The sequence below is a fragment of the Pygoscelis adeliae genome, unplaced genomic scaffold (genome assembly GCF_000699105.1).
Source record: "Pygoscelis adeliae isolate BGI_AS28 unplaced genomic scaffold, ASM69910v1 Scaffold111, whole genome shotgun sequence".
NCBI lineage: Eukaryota > Metazoa > Chordata > Aves > Sphenisciformes > Spheniscidae > Pygoscelis > Pygoscelis adeliae.
This window is the reverse complement of record NW_008824542.1, coordinates 2,304,918-2,316,953: the sequence shown is the minus strand read 5'-3', so window position 1 is coordinate 2,316,953 and position 12,036 is coordinate 2,304,918.

Sequence of the window (12,036 nt, the reverse complement as noted above, 5' to 3'; positions counted from 1 at the left end):
GGGTCTGGAGAACAAGTCTTATGAGGAGCGGCTGAGGGAGCTGGGGTTGTTTAGCCTGGAGAAAAGGAGGTTCAGGGGAGACCTCATCGCTCTCTACAACTACCTGAAAGGAGGTTGTAGCGAGGTGGGTGTTGGTCTCTTCTCCCAAGTAACTGGCGATAGGACGAGAGGAAACGGCCTCAAGTTGTGCCAGGGGAGGTTTAGATTGGATGTGAGGAAAAATTTCTTTACCGAAAGAGTAGTTAAACATTGGAACAGGCTGCCCAGGAAAGTGGTTGAGTCACCATCCCTGGAAGTATTTAAAAGACGGGTAGATGAGGCGCTTAGGGACATGGTGTAGTGGGCACGGTGGTGTTGGGTTGACGGTGGGACTCAATGATCTTGGAGGTCTCTTCCAACCTTAATGATTCTATGATTCTATGATTGTGACCAAGTGAAGACATCCATTTCAGATTATTTTGCATGATGAAATTTTGCTGTAAAAGGTCAGGATTGTGAAGTATTTAATAGAAAAGAATGATCAAATAAAGCTAAAACGTTAGCAAATCTGCCTTTCAGTGATTCAGAATGCTGTTTGTCCCAATCATGCACATTGTATAATGTCTGTATATTCTCATGCAATCATTATGAATTTTGCATCTATGTCAAAACACTTGTATATATCTTATCAGGCACTATGGCTTGTGGAGGCCAGACCTGAAACCTCTCTCTCACATATACCCCTTAGCTAATGAGAAATGTTTTTAAATGTGTCAAAAACTTCCTTTAAGTCTCAGGTGAGGACTGCTACATTGAAATGTAACTGTCATGAAACAGATGGCAGGGGCTCTTATTGCAGAAGTTAGCAGATATAAATGATCAGAGACTCAGTGAAGTACTGACATGCAAATGTCCTGGATGGTATCATAGACCAGTTTGGAAAATCAGTTTTCACAAAAATGTAATATATGTAAAGAAAAAGAAGAGTCACTGAAATCATCAGTGGAAAATTTCAGATTTTTAACCAGAGTATAAAGCTGAAGCTGAAGCACTGGCTGAGGTCTTCACATTTCCATTCTTCTCTTCTGGCTTGACTCTTAAGCAAGACCACATCTCCTCTGATACAATCATGAACTTGTTTTTCCAACAAAAAATCAACATTTTCCATAAAATAATTACCAAAACACTAAAGGGTAGAATCATAGAATCATGGAATAGTTTGGGTTACTTTAATCATAATCCATAAACCATAAATTCCCATTATTGAGAACTAAAGGGGTGTTAGATGCTTACTAGACCTTTCAGCTGAGATGCAGAATGGGAACACAATGGAGAAATAAGGATGTCTGCAGTATCTTTCCACTATGCTCTTCTACTACAGGGCTGTATACAGTCTGGCAGTAACATGCATATTGTTACTTAGACTGCATTAAAACCCAGGTGCTAAAACCATTTGATTTCCCCAAACTACTAGGCATAATAGAGACATAATCAGTCCCCAGTCTGTGCCCAACTTCATCAAAATTGTGCACTACATATATGTGCAACACTTTTGCAAACTATTTTTTCTTCAGTATTGTTATAACCTGGAAAGTAGATAGATATTCAAGAATGGAAAATCACATGTAGCTATAATTAGCAGGATTAAGAATAGTAAGTAGAATAGTAAGTAAAATACTAAAACTTTCAGAAAATTTTACAGACAATGTGGTTCAGGTAACTGAAAATAAAAAGGGTCTTTTCATCTGGTGTGGGAATGAATTGGAAAAGATTCCCTAAAAGTTGTCCACAACCCAGATTAGATTACCATCATTAAATATCTATCTCGTATCACTATTCACTATCTCAAATGTCCCTTATTTGTCCCAGCAGACAACCAGAAAGCCTATTCTTCAAACTGGACTGGGCATGTTGCACTGAAAGAAACTTGCCTAGCTGAAGAAGGACAGCTAGGAAAGCCTCAGGGGCAGGGCTGAGGGAGGTCACCTTGCTGGGGCTGCCTTTGCATTATGGAACAGTCAATAAACCAGGTAACCTATGGAACAAGAAGAACATGTGTTGACACACGTCTGGGGGCCTTGTACAAGATGAAGATGTAATCAGCTGTTAAGCATTTGTAACCAGTATTAATGAGCCATTAAAAAAGAGGAAACCCTGCATACCTGTTCTACTCCTCTGTGCTTATTATCCTGTGAAATCTCAGTGGATTTGGGGTAGGAATATTTGCTTGTTAACCTTATATTTATCACAGGCATGAAAAAGGTAGTCCTAATACCAATAGCAATCTGCCCCATAGAGCCCCTAAGCTTCACGACTTGGCAGCTGCTTTTGCAGGTAGGTGTGAGCAGTTCTGCCTGTACTCCCAAGTCAAACAAGACTAAATAGTTGTGTTAGTGGGTAGCTTAGTCCAAGGCTCGACTAATAAGGCAACGGACAGTGTCTATTAGATGGGTTTAGCACCACACTGACCACAGCCACACACACTCACAAAGCTCCTAGTCAGCTTGAAATGCAGACAGAGTAAGCTCATGGCTTTCTGGGAGAGACTGTGTTGACACTCTGTTTTTACCACCCTCCCTTTCCCCTTGGTAAGTAACGTATTATCCTGCTTGGAAGCATATGGCATACTGAGACACACACCTTCCATACCCACATGGGCTGCGGGGAGCCAAAGTTTTGACAGGCTTCTGGAAAGTGTGTTGTTGAGCCTTGGGAGAGTAAATAAGAAACTCTAGTATCCTTCTCCCTTTTGAAAAGTATTTTTTTTCTCTGCATATTTCAAAACCCAATGCTCTAGATCCATAGGGGCATGTAGTGCTTGCACAGAGCCAGAGATGCCTCGTTCTTAGACATGGAACAGGTCATATAATCAAAATTGTGCTTCACATAATTGTTGTCTAATGAAAGTTTAGCATTAAAGGAATTTAGAAATTAAATGTTCCTACATAATTTAAACAAGTCTTTGTGTTCCTCTGAGAATTTCATGTTAAAACACATTTTACCTCAGTAAACATTAGATATTTGCCCAAATATTGCTGGGCAAGGATGCCATTTTGTATTTCTGCTCATGGCATGCCTTTCCCAATGGTGGGGGGTTTTTTCATGATAAAACAACTAATTGTTGCCGCCTTCTGACATCAAATCTCTGCAATACTCTTCCTGCGCTGTTAGGTAGCAAGAAGGAGTCCAGTTCAACTGACAGCCTGCGATTGTTTGCTGCTGCCCTAGAAGCTTCCAGGCAGTCATTTGCAGGGTTTCTAGATGCATTTCATAGTCATAACACAGCTATGAATTTGATATGAAATTATACTTAAATTAAAATCATTCTCTTCCAGTTCAGCTCTCTTGTAAGAAGTACCTGAGCCTCTTGATTCAATCGCCTCGGTAAGTCAGATTGCCTAGAGCTCATGATCAAACTGCTTTAATTCCCTTTTTTAAAGGTCATGTAAACATGTGTGCTTAGTGAATTAGATGCAAATTCAATTCCCTATTCACAAAGCTTCCTAGCTAAGTTCCCTACCTATTCCTCACATGCAAGCCTGCATCTGACAGCAGAATATTGACTTTTGAGCTGTGGTCAAAGACACGATTAAACAAAGAAAACAACTGCCACCTGCATTGTAGAGAATATTGATAGAGGGAATTGGAGCTACATTTTTTCCAAATGGTGCTCATTGTGTAGATTAACTAACTCACATTTTAACATGGCTGTTCCATGATTTTATTTGTTTTTATACCCTGCATTTTTATAGGGGTAGTATGTGCTGAAGAGCAATGGATAGAGATCTAGGTACCAATGCCTGGATTTTATTGAAGCTGTTACTGTAATTAAGCACTGACTGAACATCCTTCTTAACAACAAATCATGCTAAAACAAGAAAATGGAAATAATGAATATCAGTTTTAAATTAACATCTGTCACAGACTGAATGAACCACACTGAACAGTTCACCATTTCAATAATAATAATAATAGAGTAAAATTTTTTTGTTCTGGCATTCAGGATCACCGATATACAACAGCTTCAGTTCTGATTTTCATACTTCTGCAAATAAAATTGTTACATTTATGATCTTGTTGTTAGATCTTTCCTTATAAATAATGAGTAATTATCTGTGTACAATTCTTCTAACCCCTTATTACTCAGAACTGTTACCCTACTTGACACCACAGGACTGTGCAGCACGGTACCTTACCTCTGACTAGGGCTGGAGATGGACAGAAAATGAAAGCCAGCACAAACAGTGTGAGCCTTCCCCAGACATCTACTCCTAGTTTTCTGGAAACAGTAGGTCTGAAATAATCCTGAAATAATTATTTAGAACTTGTCAGTTGTGCCAGACCCAAAGTCTGAAGACAGTAAGTCCCAGAAAGTCAACAGATTTGTGTAATAATTAGATTTTGCAGAAAATGAAATCTCAACTTCTGTTTTTGCCTCTAGGTTTTCACCTTCTAGGGTGCACATTTTCAAGAGTTTTCAAAGACCAGGAGGACAAAAACATCTTCCGAGTATGTGAAAATCTTAGATGAAAACAAACAAACAAACAACAAAGCAACAAGTCACCCACACCTGTTGTCAGGCTCGGTAAACCACCAGATACAAGAAAAGCTGTGTTATTGTCTAGGGCAGGCAATTCTTCAGAAGTACTTTGATGCTCACCACAGGCAATACTTTCTCCAGGCACATCACCATACAGACAATCCTTGCTGTGGGAAGATCCATAGTTCTTGTTAGGCCTCAAGACTTCCCGTATTATATGAAGTTACGGCACTAGTAGAAAGGAAAAGAGAAATTCCTTGGTATGATATGGTTTGGTAAGTGTCATGACAGGTCAGAACAGTGAAGAAAGGGTAGACAGCAAAATACTTCTAGTGAAAGAGCCAGATAAAGAACTGGCATACACGCAGATCCATCATCCTTTTCATTAAACCACTCCCTCAAGACTATCCTGGTATGCTTACCAAAGATAAGTCATCCAGCTACCTAATCGGCTCAGCGTGAGATAAAGCCTCATCTGCAAGTTCATGTACTGCTGTGCTCACCTGCTGTTCTGGCCTCTTGCTGAGGGTTCCTTGCACTCCCACCCTTAGGTCAGAACAAGACCTAAGTATCAGCCACGTATCTGCCTTGAGGACCCACTGGGGTCTTGATATCTGCATTTTTTCCTTTCAGAAATAAATGAATGGCAATACTGGCCAGCAGATTTCTTAAAAAGAATAAAATTAACTAGTAACTGGAATAAAAGATTAAAGGAAACTAAACCCAACAATTAATCCATCCGAATAGTTAATATCTTCTGCTAAAACAAAATATTTCAAAACTTGAAACCCTCATGCTTCTCACCTGAGAAATTTAAAAGAATTAGCCAAGAAGCTCTCTGGACCATTAGAGTTAATTTTCTTTATTGAGTCTTGGGAAAGAAGGGAAATTTCAAAGAATTGCTGACTTGCCAAAGTAATTGTAGCATTTAAAGAAAATGGCCCAGGAAATGATAGATCAGTTATCCTGATACTAATCTTAGGGGAAAAAAAAAAAAAGAAAGCCAGACAAATTCAGTGCTCTATCAACACGGAATTACACGCTAAAAATAAAGCTATATCATTCAACACAGTTTCACAGAAAGTAGTTCTTGTCAAATTATCTTCTTGAGGTTTTTTTACAAGATTATACGTCTGGTTGATAAAGGTAGCTGTGTTGTTACAGTGTAATTAAATTTCTCCAAGGCATTTGACATACTACACATGACATTGTGTTTTAAAATCCCGCATTATATGTAATTAATAGAGCACACATTGCATGATTTAAAAGCTACTTGACTGATAGCTCTCAAAATGTATGCATTAATGGAAAGGCATTAATTAGCTGGGCCATTGCTAACAAGACACTGCAAGACCCTTGGTCCTAAAGCATTTTAAACCTTTCTCTGAAAACAATCTGAACCATGGGTGCAGTTTGCAGGGGACACAAAGTTGATGCTGTGAAAAGTAATCAGGAGTTAGCTCTTATGGAGTGCGCTGAATCACCTGGATAGGTGACTTGAATTCCGTGCAGGAGTTTGAATGCACTCAAATGCCGTGAACAGGGAACAAAAGCGTGTTGCAGAGAGGAGCTGCCAGCCCATGGCCCCAGGCAAAAGGACCTGTGTGTCTTTGGATGCATGAAAAACTCATCCTAAATGGATGCAGGGGAGAGACCTCATCTTTCACATTGGGCAAAGCAACATAAGGTTGTATGGGTGTGAAGGTGGTGCCAGAGAGAGCCCTGGAGAAGAGAGTGAAGAAGAATAGGGCTGAGGGGATTATTTGGAGCCTGTAGGAAGATATAAGGGGCCAGAGTAGCTTTGGAGGGAGGAGGTTAGAGAGGGGGCAGTGAGACAGGGAGGTGGGCACTGCTGAAATGCAGCTCCTGCTGTAAGCCCACCCCTTTCCATCACCCTCAAGCCCATTCTCCATCCTGCAGGTGCCTGAACATGGCCACTCGGAGGAACCCAGCCCTCTCCCTTCCTGTGGCCACCCTACGCTCCTCGCCCCACAGCGGCTGGGGCAGACGAGAGGGCTGGCAGCCACCCTGAGGGCACAGCTGCCACCACTGGGGCATCGGCCTCCCCCTCTCTAAAGACCTTCTAGGGGAAACAAAAAATTTAGGTCCTGTGGTGAGAGATTAAATGGTAACAGTGGTCCTTTCTGGCTTCAGAGCCCATGAATCACCCCGCACTGCCCAGCTGGGCTTTGTTTCTTGGTTAAAGATCTAGAGGGGAAAAAAAAAAGCTGATTTATAATCTCTTAGCAAAACTCCAATGCCCCTGCAGGTCTAATAATCTTAGTCTGATTAATTTTGTGTTTCTTTTCCTGTTCAAATGGAATTTGGTGCTCCCCAGGGAAAAAGGACTGGAATCAGTAAAACCACATAGGAACGTGTTGCAAATGGGTATGCAGCAATCCTATTAATAACTATTTGCAACAGCCAGTATCTCCGTGCTTAAGCTCTCCAAGACAGTGAAAGTCATGATAGTATTGCATATCTACTTAGGTTAAGATTTTATATATGAGGAAGAATTTCAGGCTAGAATATTCTTGTTAAATGTGCAAGTATTTGTCCAACAGCTAATATTGAAAAAAAAACCCCACCCAAATCCAGACGCAAAAGTCTTTACGGAAGTTTCAATTAGTGCATAGGCTGATTAGTTCATTGCTCCATGTTAAAGCAAATCGTCAGCTTGCTAGTTTTCAAAATCTGAACAACATAATTTTATGAATAACCAATACCTTTATAATGGGCCAAATTAAGCCAAAATCCTTCATGCAAGGGGGCATAATGTTTGGATTTTAAAAATCCACGTGAGACCTGAATTTGTTGGTTAGCATCCAATATTAATTAACATTAAACAGAATCCAACAGATCTTTGATAATTACATCAAAAGTTCACATTCATTTGATGTGGATTGTCTATATTTCATTGTTACTCTCTTAAAAGATTATTTATGTACAAAGAGTTAGAAAAGAGTATTAATATTTAAAAAGTGGAACTGTAAGGGCAAACACTGATTCAGCATACGTTTTAATTTATTAAACGTTTGTTTTATTCTGCTCAAAACCGTCACTTGAGACATTATTTTTTGCATAAAGAATGATCTACAAAGATTCTTAGTAAAATATATTTCTAGTGGAACAAGAAGTGTAGCTTGTTTACTGGGGACTGGATTCAACAGCATTTGCTTAACAAGCTGGGCATTAAGGAACCACATCAGTCATATTTTTCTTCCAAATTTACCATTGGTTTACTAAGCAAAGCTCCTCCAGAGGAAAAAAATCTGATTTCATAAAAGATCACACACACCAGCCCAAACAATGTGAGATGTTGTACTGAAAGTTGTCTGGAAATTCGGCATATTTTATGCAACTAAGCACAAAGCGCTTTCCTCACAGCTGAATACATGGAAAGCACAGCAGTATTATAAAAGGGAGAGATCACCAATGATGTCTAGATATGGAGAAAGTATGACTTCAGTTAGAACACTCCAGTATTTACTTTTCCTTTCTAGAGAGATATACACAGTATTTCATGATTTCAGTATTGAAGGCAGCAAGGTTTCTGAGCAGTTTGGCAAAAATCCTCAAATAGACTGCAGGCTGAGAAAACTTAAAAGGAAGAAGAAAACATCTGAATGAAAATCATCTCTGCTAGAAAAATAATAAGCAGAGTGCAGCTACTTGTCATTTCCATCATGCAGATGGTATTGATTGCATTTTAAAAGTACCCATATTAAAAACAAAACCAAAACAACAAAAAAACCCAACCCCAAAACCCCACCAACATTGTGAAGTCCAACATTCAGTCTTTAGAAAGCATTTAAATGGCAGTTGGCTGTGTAGCCTTATTGCAGCCTCAGTATACACAGCAAACAATATTTGTCTCAAACTTTCTTACTGTATATATAGACAACAATTGAGTTTTCATTTAATCTTGGGTTCAGGGTCCCATTCCTCCTTTCTTACATATTTAAATCTCTTACTATATTCAATTATTTTATATATTTTTAACGGTACTCCTTAAAATAATATTAGCTTATTGCACAGATGTGAAGTAGACTATGATTGTTATGTTGCTGCTTTGAAGTCTAAGGGTAACATTGAAAGACATGTCTATTGAAAGACACAGAGACACCTTGTTTTTGCATAAGAAATTATCTGTAAAGATTCTTAGTCTAACGTATTTCTAAAACAGTAATACATTTAGTTTGCTTGCTGATCACTTAGCACTTGTAACAACTCAGTTCAGTGTATGGCTCCCATCAGTTCTGCTTGCAGTTACGCGTGCTGAGCCCACAGGCAAAATGAATATCCCAAACTGTCAGTAAGGGAATAAGGAATGCAAAATTACTGACTGACCATCCTAGCAAAATCTGATGTATGCAACCAAGCAACACAGAAAGCTCTGGATATTTTCTACATTGCCATCTGTCATCCACTCAAGCTAACCCAGCTACATGAAGCAGTCTGGCTGTAGAAGCTCCAGCTAGCCCTGAGATTAACTCAGAAGAGTGAATTACCTTGTGCTGCTGTAGAATTGTTCCTGATACCTGAACTGCTCAGTTATCTCTACATTATACACTTCAGTGTAAACATACCCACAGTGTCAAAGACTATAGTAGAACCTGTCTTCTTGGGCAACCATCTTTTTTTTTTAATCCCACCATGTTTTTTTGATCACACACCTTGAACTTCTGCAAGGAATAGGGGAAGAGGCCTATGAAAGTTTGTTTACAATACAACTCCATTCATTATACCATCCTGACTGAGTCCCAAACTCAGACCATCCTGTGTTATGAGTGAGGCAAGGACACTGGCAGGGGAAAAAAATATTGAATGTATATAGGTAATTAAAGCCTGCATCACAATGCTTGCACAAAGGGCTGGTGGAAGCAAGAATTCAGGATAATGTTCTTTTAATGTGTTATCTTCAAATGTAACGCCTTGAGGGTGGTTATGCATATTTATGTAAACAAAGGAAAAGCCAGAAATGCCAAAGTATGGACAATACTGAACTTCTTAAAGTGGCAAGCAGGAAAGTTTGTTTCCTTGATGTGTGATTACTGGGAGCCGTGGCAGATTTCAGCAAGGGAAACCTATCAGAGAAGTCCTCTTAGCTGCAGATTGCAAGACCTTTAAGGAGCTCTCTAGGGGTGGAGAAGGGCTATTAAAAGGAGCTTACTCCAGGCTGTGACAAACTTCTTGGCACAAGCAAGAGGTGACTTTTCAGAGGTTTACAACTAGTTTGATAAGATTTTCAGGATATCATTAAGCACCTCTTCAGCACTAAGGCTAAGCTTTTCTCAACCAGCAGGTTGTTGAGCCAGACTTTGAACATGCCAGACCTTAACGGAGTAGCTGGTAGTTTACACTTTAATAATCAGCAAAACAATACAGTGTCTTAATCATAGTCCTAAAGATGGCTGAAGTTTTCCAGGAAAAAACTGCATGTGCATGCCAGACATCTGAAATGAAAAACTTCACCCTGAAAGCTACAAAGCTAGCTGAGAGCAAGTAGCTTGTAATTAGAATGGTTGTCATTCAACACAGAAAAATAATCTTATTAGAAAGCCAGTTCACTGAAACCATATTTTTTTGTGTGTAAGGCAAAAATTTTGATGACAATCTAGTCAGGAAAATTTCTCAGCTCAGGACAGTAACTAACCAATATATATCTGTGAGAGAAAAAGAAAAAAAAATATTTAATTCCTCCTCTTAGAGTGGGCAGTAGATATGCAAGTCTGGCATTTTTCTTGAGTAAGGTTTTGTGTAGAGGGGTTCAAAATTATATTTTAAAATCTAAATTTCACCTCAGTGTATAAAGGATTATTTAAGTGACAATTTTAAAAAATCAGGAAGGTCATTGCCAATCCTCTTAAACTGGGAAGTATTTAAAAACTAGCCACTGACAATTTTGTTCATGCGAGTTCATGTACCTCATTTATTCGTCGCTAAGAAAAAAAAGGACTGATCAGAACAATATAGGTGGAAAACACAGTTCTTAATAAAATGGGAGTGAGGGCAGGTGTTAATGTCTCCCCAAAATATGTATATTTATCTTTAATATTAATGTGAATTCCATTCGTGTGTGATAAAAAGTTCAACATTAGAATTGTAAGGGTTAAATCTTGACATGGCTTCCCTTCTTACGCTCACAAATAATTGTGGCCACAGTTTCGTAGAGTATGTTATTTGATAACACACAGACATTTAACTATCAGATTAACAGGTACATTAATGTATGTAGATGTTGACATATCCACATTTGCACCCATAATTACTTGCAGATGTGGACTACGGTGTCGTGGTTAAACCCCAGCTGGCAACTAAGCCCCACACAGCCGCTCGCTCACTTCCCCCCCAAGGTGGGATGGGAGAGAGAATCAGCAGGGTAAAAGTGAGAAAACTTTTGGGTTGAGATAAAGACAGTTTAATAGGTAAAGCAAAAGCCGCGCACACAAGCAAAGCAAACCAAGGAATTCATTCACTCCTTCCCATCGGCAGGCAGGTGTTCAGCCATCTCCAGGAAAGCAGGGCTCCATCACGCGTAACGGTTACTTGGGAAGACAAACGCCATCACTCCAAACGTCCCCCCCTTCCTTCTTCTTCCCCCAGCTTTCTATGCTGAGCATGACGTCATATGGTGTGGAATATGCCTTTGGTCAGTTGGGGTCAGCTGTCCCAGCTGTGTCCCCTCACAGCTTCTTGTGCACCCCCAGCCTACTCGCTGGTGGGGTGGTGTGAGAAGCAGAAAAGGCCTTGACTCTGTGTCAGCACTGCTCAGCAGTAACGAAAACATCCCTGTGTTATCAACACCGTTTCCAGCACAAATCCAAAACAGCCCCATACTAGCTATTGTGAAGAAAATTAACTCTATCCCAACCACAACCAGCACATATGGGCACAAAAATGGCCATATTTTAAATACTACTCCTTAACTATACAGCCTATTTTTATTTTAAAGTAATTTTGGCATGAGATTTTTATAATACTTGGATTCCCGTTAGGTTTGTGGCCCTAACTCAGGCAGATGTTTTTTGAAATTTCACCTTGAAAGCACACTTGGAGTTGTCGCTTTTTGAATGTACACAAAAATTCCATCTGCCTTTTCAAATTAACATGTCTCACCCTTTGACTTTTTAGCTACAGGAAGGTTATTTTGAGATGCTTCTTCCTGCACTTAGAGGTTTTTCTCTCTTACTTTGCCCCCCTCGGAGCTCTTCAGCTCTTCTGTCTAATCACAGAGTGTTCTTCATGGTGCTCCTGTGACATGCAAAGCAAGAACAAGCAAACAAAAGCTGTCTGGGTGCATCATTATATTTCTTATAAATCAGGGAGAAAAAATGTAGAAGTAGCTCATTTATTTCACTACATCAAGAAATCCAAGAACCAGGAGAGAAGCAGGAAGGTAAAAATCCTCCAAATTCTGTCCTGCAAATTAGGATCAAAGAGAAGGTCCATGGCAGAGCAGAGAAGACAACAGAGTAATAATGATGACCTGCTTATGACTGCTGCAATGCTTTCAC